Here is a 9,860-nt window from a genome sequence, read left to right as displayed (position 1 = left end):
TGATGGTGTGCCTAGAACATGGAAAGAAACTTTTCCCTGCCTGATGCTATCAAATAGCAGCAGCTACAAAGATATGAAGTCAAAGTAAGAGTAACCCAGCTGAAGAACATCAAGGCAGCAGAAGCCGATGAATTACCAGACAGACAGATGATATAAGTGCATTAGCTTGTCTAATGCGGCTTGAAGTAGACTACGATTTGAAACTCAACATGCTATGTACCAGAAAACAGATTGCTATTATTCGCTTTTAAAACGCAATCATATTTTCGTTGCTTTTGACTTGACTTCATTCAACAATAGCAAGCAATAGCATTTTCTCTGCCAGATGCTATCCAATAGCAGCAGCTAGAAAGATATTAAGTCAATGTTGTAGTAACCCAGCTAAAGAACATCAGGGCAGCAGGAGCCGATGAATTACCAGACAGACAGATGATATAAATGCATTGGCTTGGAGAAGATTGCTACCATTTACTTTTAAAACGCAATCACATTTTCGTTGCTTTTGACTTGACTTCATTCAACAATTGCAAGTTATGTATTCATTTTTGTATTCATTTTCCCTGTCTGATGCTATCCAATAGCAGCAGCTACAAAGATATGAAGTCAATGTTGTAGTAACCCAGCTGAAGAACATCAGGGCAGCAGGAGCCGATGAATTACCAGAGAGAGATGATATAAATGCATTGGCTTGTCTGAGTAATGCGGCTTAAAGAAGACTATATATATATATATATATATATATATCTGCTTCTGGGGCTAAATGCCTCGATGTCCATCACACCCCCAAAACACCAACAAACAGGTCATACTTACCGAACATGGCTATAGGGAGGTGGGGTGGGCTCCCAAACTATTGGCATCAGAATTGGATACCAAATTCGTGTTCTACTTTTAAATACCTTCCATTTGAGCCCCATATTGCCAGTATCGATAAATATGTCTGGCTTGTGAGGTGTTTTGGGGATGGGGCGGCCACCCAGACACTTGATCCTGAAAAAAGATATCAGTTTCATGTTCTTCATTTAAATACCCATGTTGTATGCTTACCTGTTTTTAAGGGGTTTATGGAGAATGGCGGCCTCAGATACTTTGACACACATTTTAATGCAATATTTGTTTAAAGGGTGTTTAAAGGGGATTTAGGGTGAAAACGGCTCCTTAGATACTTAGACCCAATTTTTCACATAAAATTCGTACTCTACTCCCAAATATTTTTCATTTGAATCCCATTTTGTTCCGATCGGTTCAATTTTATATTTGGGCGGTGCTTTTGTTGTAAGGGGGAGGGTCCGCTTTCAATATCAACAAATTATATAGCCGATTGCTTCTTCCCGACCGTATTCGTAATGTACTCTAGAATACTTTTCACTTGAGTCCCCTATTGTCATGATCGTCGATCGTCGATTATATCAACATTATATTTGAACTCTACTGTGGTGGACCTTTCGTTTAATTCCCATATTATCCCGATCAAACTACATGTCTTTTTGAAGCGTATTAGGTCGGTGGGCCGGCCCCAGACTCTATCCCACATGTGTATATCAGATTCGTAGTCAACTCGTAAAGAGTTTTCATTTGATACCCAATTGTGACGTTGGAGATTCATCCCGTTTTGGGGGTTTTTTGAGTTGAAGAGGACCCGTAGACACTTCGGGCTATATTCTTATAACAAATGTGTAATCAACTTCCAAACACCTTTCATTTGATGCCCATATTGTCCCAATCGGTAAATACATCCTGTTGAAGGGTTTTTGGGTGGTGGGGGCGCCTCATTTTTATATCAGCTTTTTACTGTACTTTTAAAAACCTTTCATTTGATATCCATATTGTCCCGATTGGTATATATGTCCTGCTGGGGGGTTTGAGGGGATGGTAAAGCCCCTCAGACACCAAGGTGGGGGACTCGCCGATACTAAAGGTGAAATTTTTATACCAAGTTCGTACTCTACTCTTAAATACATTTCATTTGATACCCATATTCTCCCAGTCGGTAAACATGTCCGTACGTCTGGGTTTTGAGATAGGGCGTCCCCCCAAAGGTAAGTTGACTCAAAAATTTCATACCAATTTCGTGTTTTTGGGGTACAATGAAGTGGGATACAAAATTTCGCTGAAATCGGTGCACACATCTCCGAGATCTGGCGTTTTTGAAAATTGAGGAAATGGGGAGGGTCCACGCCCCCTGCAGACATCAAAAAACGAAGTACCCTATTTTCACCGGGGGTCCAAACACTACTATATGCGAAAATTTCATGAAACATGGGTTCAGCCGTTTTTGAGTTTATACGGAACAGACAAACAAACTTGCAAACTACCAAACAAATACACAAACGAAGCGCAACAAATTAATTTTTGTATAATAGATTTCAAACAAACTTTGTCTTTGGAGAACATTTCACCGAAATTTTGTCTTTAGAGAAAATTTCATTGAAATTTTGTTTTTAGAGAAAATTTCATTGAAATTTGGTCTTTAGAGAAAATTTCATTGAAATTTGGTCTTTAGAGAAAATTTCATTGAAATTTTGTCTTTAGAGAAAATTTCAATGAAATTTTGTCTTTAAAGAAAATTTCATAGAAATTTTGTCTTTAGAGAAAATTTCATAGAAATTTTGTCTTTAGAGAAAATTTCATTGAAATTTTGTCTTTAGAGAAAATTTCATTGAAATTTTGTCTTTAGAGAAAATTTCATTGAAATTTTGTCTTTAGAGAAAATTTCATTGAAATTTTGTCTTTAGAGAAAATTTCATTGAAATTTTGTCTTTAGAGAAAATTTCATTGAAATTTTGTCTTTAGAGAAAATTTCATTGAAATTTTGTCTTTAGAGAAAATTTCATTGAAATTTTGTCTTTAGAGAAAATTTCATTGAAATTTTGTCTTTAGAGAAAATTTCATTGAAATTTTGTCTTTTAGAGAAAATTTCATAGAAATTTTGTCTTTAGAGAAAATTTCATTGAAATTTTGTCTTTAGAGAAAATTTCATTGAAATTTTGTCTTTAGAGAAAATTTCATTGAAATTGTGTCTTTAGAGAAAATTTCATTGAAATTTTGTCTTTTGTTAAAAATTTCACCAAAATTTGGTCTTCAGAAAAAATTTTATTGAAATTTTCTCTAGAGAGAATTTGTCTGAAATTTTGTTTTTAGAAACAATTTCAGTAAGTGTTTGACTTTAGAGCAAATTTCACTAAAATTTTGTTTTTAAAGAAAATTTCACTGAAATTTTGTCGTTAGAGAAACTTTCAATGAAAGTTTGTCTTTATAGAAAATTTGTCTGAAATTTTGTTAAAAAAAAAAATTCGCTTAAATTTTGTCTTTAGAAAAAATTTGTCTGAAATTTTGTTTAAAAAAAAAAAAATTCAGAAAATTTTTGTATTGAGAGCAAATTTCACCGAAATTTTGTTTTCAAAGAAAATTTCACTGAAATCTTGTCTTTAAAGAAAAATTTCACTGAAATATTGTCTTTAAAGAAAATTTTGCTGAACTTTTGTCTTTACAGAAAGTTTCCCTAAATTTTTTTCCTTATAAAATTGTTCCTCGACCCCCTCTTATGCTTGATTCAGTTTGTCTATGCACATCATTTCTCGAATAATTTTGTAATTTTTCAAATTGCTTTGGATCCGTTGATATTTAACTTCAAAATAGTGTGAGTCACTTGAAAAAAGAACAACAACAAAAAACCAGCGGAAAATCCATTCATTTGCACACTAAAGCACTCGACATTTTTATCATAAATTATAAGTTTTTTGCTCTCGCCTTTCATATAAGCCATACTATTGCTACTGTTATCAGCACATCATATGAAAGGATGTACACAGAGCGAGAGAGAAAGAAAGTAAAGAGTCAGAGCTCAGAGCTCAAAGCTCCCACTTATTGCCATATGTCCTAACCGCTGGCCTCCAATGAATTCCAAATTCATTTATAGCTGGTTCTGATTGTGCTGCTGCTGCTGCTGCTGCTTCTCGCCATTATGCTGCAAGTAGCAAAGAATTGCAAACGCTGTTGTTGGAAATGAAATGGAAAAAAAGAATCGAATTCAAAATCTCTGTCTATGGTGGCTATGGCGGCGGATATCTTCTGCCTAGTTTCACAAATCAATTGCACTGCAATGTGCTATATTCAGAATTCGCATACATTCGTTTTTCATTTCATGCCAATGCAATGCATATGGAAGTGGGCGTGCGTGTGTGAGTGTGTGATCGACAAACACATTGACAACCGTATATTTATGTATGACTTTCTCATGTGATTTTTCATTTGACCCGGGAATTGATGATGATATGATGGTAGCCACGTATTGGTGGAGCACGGCAAGGGAATTGCGCTGAAGCGGATCGAAGTAAAAATTCGGATTTCGTGCAATATACTAAATCTGCAGCATTATTGCTTATTTAACAATTTGATTAATGAATTTTTATGGTAACCTCCCTCCCATTTCTAACGTGCCAAGTGTAGTGCTTCGTGGCAACATGAATACTAACATAGTACATGTGGAATTGCAGAGTTGGTGTTGATAGAATTGGCCAAATGAAAAAATATTTGTTGCAATCACTTAAAATCCGAGTAAACGCAATTGTTAAGTGATGTTGTAATTTAAACAAAAAATAGAAAAAAAAAATTGTAAATAACTTAAATTCCCAAGAGATAATTTCATAGCTCAAGGATATTGTTCTTGCAATACAGCCTAACAGTTACCTAAAACATCCGTATATGAAATAAAAGAATAAACTCAGAGGTTAGATTCCCAGAAGTAGCGAAGGGGTCTCTTGAGAGCAAATATTACCAATTTTCGCTATTAATACGATTCAAATACAACATACCAACGCGCGGCCCTTGAAGCCATCACACCTAATATGGTTGAAAAGTCTTCTAACCCAAGACGAAACGCCTCCCAAAGTGGTTGACGTGTGTTGCTATATTTGGCTTTCCTTTTCCATTTGCAGCCCCGATCATTGAGCTCGTCTCGAAAGAGAAACAAACCAAAATGGTAAAATTTAATAATCTTCGCCATAACAGGCAAAAACTTGAAAAATTAAAAATTCGGCAGAGCCCGGCCAGGATTCGAACCTGGGCACACGGAGCAACGGCGAGAGCTATTGCCGTTGTCTTAGCGTTCGAAACCATCAATACAACTTCCAAGAGATGCACAAAATCATGTGCAGTATGGAAGAAGTGTAATTAGTCGCAGAAAGAATGTCTGTCATTTAACAAAAATACATGCATTGGGAAAAGTACAGCTAATAGACAGGGTTGTCGAGCGTGGTCAATGTGGTAATCATATCGTAGATGCGTTTTCGCTATTAATACGATTCAAATACAACATACCAACGCACGGCCCTTGAAGCCATCACACCGAATCTGGGTGAGAGTCTTCAAACCAAAGACGAAACGCATCCCATAGTGGTTGATGTGTGTTGCTATCTTGGCTTTCCTTTTCCATTTGCATCTCCGATCATTGAACTCGTCTCGAAAGAGAAACAAACAAAAATTGTAAAATTTAATGATCTTCGCCCTAACAGGCAAAAAAAATGAAAAATTCGGCAGAGCCCGGCCAGGATTCGAACCTGGGCACACGGAACAACAGCGAGATCTATTGCCGATGTCTTAGCGTTCGAGGCCATCAATACAACTTCCAACAGATCCACAAAATCATGTGTAGTACGGAAGAAGTGTAATTTGCCACAGAAAGAAAGTCTGTCATTACACAAAAATACATGCATTGGGAAAAGTACAGCTAATAGACAGGGTTGTCGAGCGTGGTTAATGTGGTAATTATTTCGTAGATGCGTTTTCGCTATTAATACGATTCAAATAGAACATACTCACGCATGGCCCTTGAAGCCATCACACCTAATATGGTTGAAAAGTCTTCTAACCAAAGACGAAACGCGTCCCATAGTGGTTGATGTGTGTTGATATCTTTGGCTTTCCTTTTCCATTTGCAGCTCCGATCATTGAGCTCGTCTCGAAAGAGAAACAAACATAAAAATAATAACGTAAAATTAATTGTTGTTAATGAAACTAAAAAACCGATACTTGTTCTAAATCTACTCCAAATTAAAGGGTGATTTTAAAGTTATTATAGTCTTTCCAACACTAGTTTAAACAGCTCACGCACGTTTTGTGTTTTGTTTCGCTGTCAAACATCTTCAGTTTGGTCTATAATTTAACCATGAATCGTATTACAAACACAAAACGATTGCAAATTATTGAATTTTATTATCAAAATGCGCGCTCTGTTAAGAAAGCTCACTGCGCGCTTCTTCCATTTTACGACAAAGCTGATTTTTGGCTCAATGGGTACTTTAAAAAGCAGAATTTTCGATTTTGTAGTGAATATCAGCCACAAGCATTTTAGGAGCTACCAATGCATCCAGAAAAATTCACAGTTGGTGCGGTTTATGGGCTGGTGGCATCATTGGACCGTACTTCTTCAATGATGATGCGAATCGTAACTTAACTGTGAATGGTGAGCGCTACTGTGAGATGATAACCAACTTTTTTTTGTCCAAAAAGCAAGAGCTTGACTTGCATGACATGTGATTTCAACAAATCGGTGCCACTTACCACACAGCAGAAAAAGTCACATTTTGGAGCGGTTAATGGGCTGGTGGCATAATTGGACCGTATTTCTTCAATGATGATGCGAATCGTTATGTAACTGTGAATGGTGAGCGCTATCGTGAGATGATGTCCAACTTTTTTTGCAAAAATTACAAGAACTTGACTGGCATGACATATGATTTCAACAAGTCGATGCCACTTGGCATACAGCACGCGTTACATGGACTCATTGAGAGGCGAGTTCGGTGAACAATTTATTTAACGTTCGGGACCGGTCAATTGGCATCATAGATTGTGCGATTTAACGCCTTTAGACTATTTTTTGTGGGACTATGTTAAAGCTCATGTCTATGCAGACAAGCCCGTTTCAGCTGACGCATTGGAGGACAACATTTAGGCATTCATTCGCGAAATGTTGGAAAGAGTATGCCAAAATAGGACTAAGCGGCTGGACCATTTGAGGCGCAGTCACAGTCAACATTTGCATGAAATAATCTTCAAACATTACATTGTATGGCAGAAGTGCGGACCTAGCAAGGTCGTCTGAGAGCCTCAAACCGATCAAGAATATTTAAACTTTATAAGGTCCTGAAGGACATAATAGCCCATAGGTTACCAAGTGCACCTATGATGCTGAACGCCTGGGTTCGAAATCTAGAGAGATCACCACAAAAAACATTTCAACGGTGATTTTTTCCTTCTAATGCTGCTGACCATTGTGAGTGCTTATATAAAAAAAGTAAAAGCTTCTCCCCTAAGATGTGGCGCAATGGTGCACACCTTTCGGGCTAGGTTAGGTTGAAAAGAGAGTGCAGATATTAATACGCCCCATGCTACTATGGATATACACCTAAGCCAGTAGTCGGCTTGTTGTGAGCTCTTAGAACAAAAAAATTAACCTGGAAAACGAAAATCTACGTTAGGAATTTCGTGCTACTTACAAATTCCTTAATTGTATTCCATGACACTCTCCTAAGTTAATTCTTATCTGGCGTAGTGTCCCCACATATGTGCCGGTATCTGTTAGATGGACAATGGCAAAGGAAAAGCTCCAACGTCTCATCATCTTCCCCGCATGCACGTGCAATCACTTGCCGCACCGATTGTACATAAGCGAGCTCGTAGACCTATGTGACCCGTCATGATGCCAATAGCTATACTGACATCCTGCTTACTTTCTTTTAGTAAAAGACTCGTCTTCACACGATCTGGAACTTTCAAAAGTAAGGAAAAATGTGTGATGTTGCTCTAAAGCATTTGATCGATACAGAAAGCATCGCGATTTCTGATTCGCCAGAATCATCAGCAGCAGCAAATTGTCAAATGGATCACAGTGCTTTGCAGCCACTGCCTACAGAAAACTTCAGTGGTTGGCTCATTCATTCCCCCCTCAAAGTTGCTGTTTGATAGACATAAAACTTCGTTATGAAACATCACTTGTGCTAATCAAAAATATGTTTTTTTTTTTTGCACTGTCACACCACTAAATTGTAATCCTACAGAAGAAATATGCATTTCTCTAACCAAAAACAAAACCACTTTGCTTCAATGCAATTGCAAATATTTTCCTATAAATATTTTTCACACTCACACACGCTCACTAACGCTTGCACATGGTGATGGCATATGAAGTATACATAAAAAATTGAAAAATTTCTGAGATTCTTTACCATGATTTGATTGGCCTTTGTGAAGGAAAAGAGATAAATTCTTTGACAAGTTTTGAGGGATAGTTGTGCATAAAAAAAAACTTAAGCAAATTAAAAAGATTTTTTCCTGTAATGAAAGATATTGATTTAAAATATCTTTAAAGAAGAAAAGTTTGTTTTTCTAGCAGATATATTTGCAAGACAAGGCGAAAAGATTTGAAGGTGGGTTGGAGATTTAAAACAAATGACTTAAGATTGACACTTGAAGCCATTTGAACCCCAACCAGTAAATGAATTAGGTATAAGAAAAGGATTGATGATGCTAAAATCGTGAAAGCATAAAAAATGATGCGTACTACGCCATCGAAGTCATTTGTACAAAATTTAGATAAAAACAAGTGAGGAAAGGCAAAAGCCGGGCGATGCCGACTTTATAATACTTTACACCTATACTATAGGTACAAAGTGGGAGCTATATCTAATTCTGAACCAATTTTGATGGACCTCGGTGGATGTTTTATGATGGAACTTCTATTAATATTCACCAGTAATGTCGAGAGTCATAAGAAAACCATTCCTGCCAAATTTTGAGAGAATCGGTTAACAAACGACCATTTTATTGCATTACTAATGCCAATCGGACGAACATATATATGGGAGCTATATCTAAATATGAACCGATTTTAAGCAAACTTCTCAGGTATTGTGGTAGTCGGCGAGCAAGGCGATGTACAAAGTTTTGGGATGACTGGTTGCCCAAAAAGTAATTGCGGATTTTTCATATAGTCGGCGTTGACAATTTTTTTCAACGGCTTGTGACTCTGTAATTGCATTTTTTCTCCTGTCAGTTATCAGCTGTTACTTTTAGCTTGCTTTAGAAAAAAAGTGCGCGAAATTTTGTTTACATTTGTTTGTTTGGCGTCAATTTTAATATGGAGCCCACAAAGGAGCATTTTCGTCATATTTTACTTTATTATTTCCGTAAAGGAAAAAACGCGGAGCAGGTTGCTAAAAAGTCACGAGATGTGTATGGTGATAAAGCCTTAAAAGGAAGACAGTGTCAAAATTGGTTTCGTAAATTCCGTTCTGGAGATTTTTCACTTAAAGATGAGCCATGTTCAGGTCGGCCAAATGAAGTTGATGGTGACCAAATCAAAGCATTAATCGAATTGGATCGTCATGTAACTGAGCGTGAGATAGGAGAGAAGTTAAATATACCAAAATCAACCGTTCATTATCACAAAAAAAAAAAATCTTGGACTGGCGAAAAAGCTTGATATTTGGGTACCACATGTATTGAAAGAAATTCATTTAATAAACCGAATCTACGCTTGTGATATGCACCTTAAACGCAATGAATTCGATCCGTTTTTTAAACGAATCATAACTGGAGATGAAAAATGGATTGTTTACAACAACGTTAGTCGAAAACGATCATGGTCCAAGCATGGTGAACCAGCTCAAACCACTTCAATGGCTGATATCCACCAAAAGAAGGTTATGCTGTCTGTTTGGTGGGATTGGAAGGGTGTGGTATATTTTGAGCTGCTTCCAAGGAACCAAACGATTAATTCGGATGTTTACTGTCAACAATTGAACAAATTGAATACAGCCATCAAGGAGAAGCGTCCAGAATTGGTCAATCGTAAAGGT

The sequence above is a fragment of the Stomoxys calcitrans genome, chromosome 4, assembly GCF_963082655.1.
Source record: "Stomoxys calcitrans chromosome 4, idStoCalc2.1, whole genome shotgun sequence".
Classification (NCBI taxonomy): Eukaryota; Metazoa; Arthropoda; class Insecta; order Diptera; family Muscidae; genus Stomoxys; species Stomoxys calcitrans.
The sequence above is the reverse complement of the archived record's forward strand: the minus strand, read 5'-3'. Positions refer to the sequence as shown.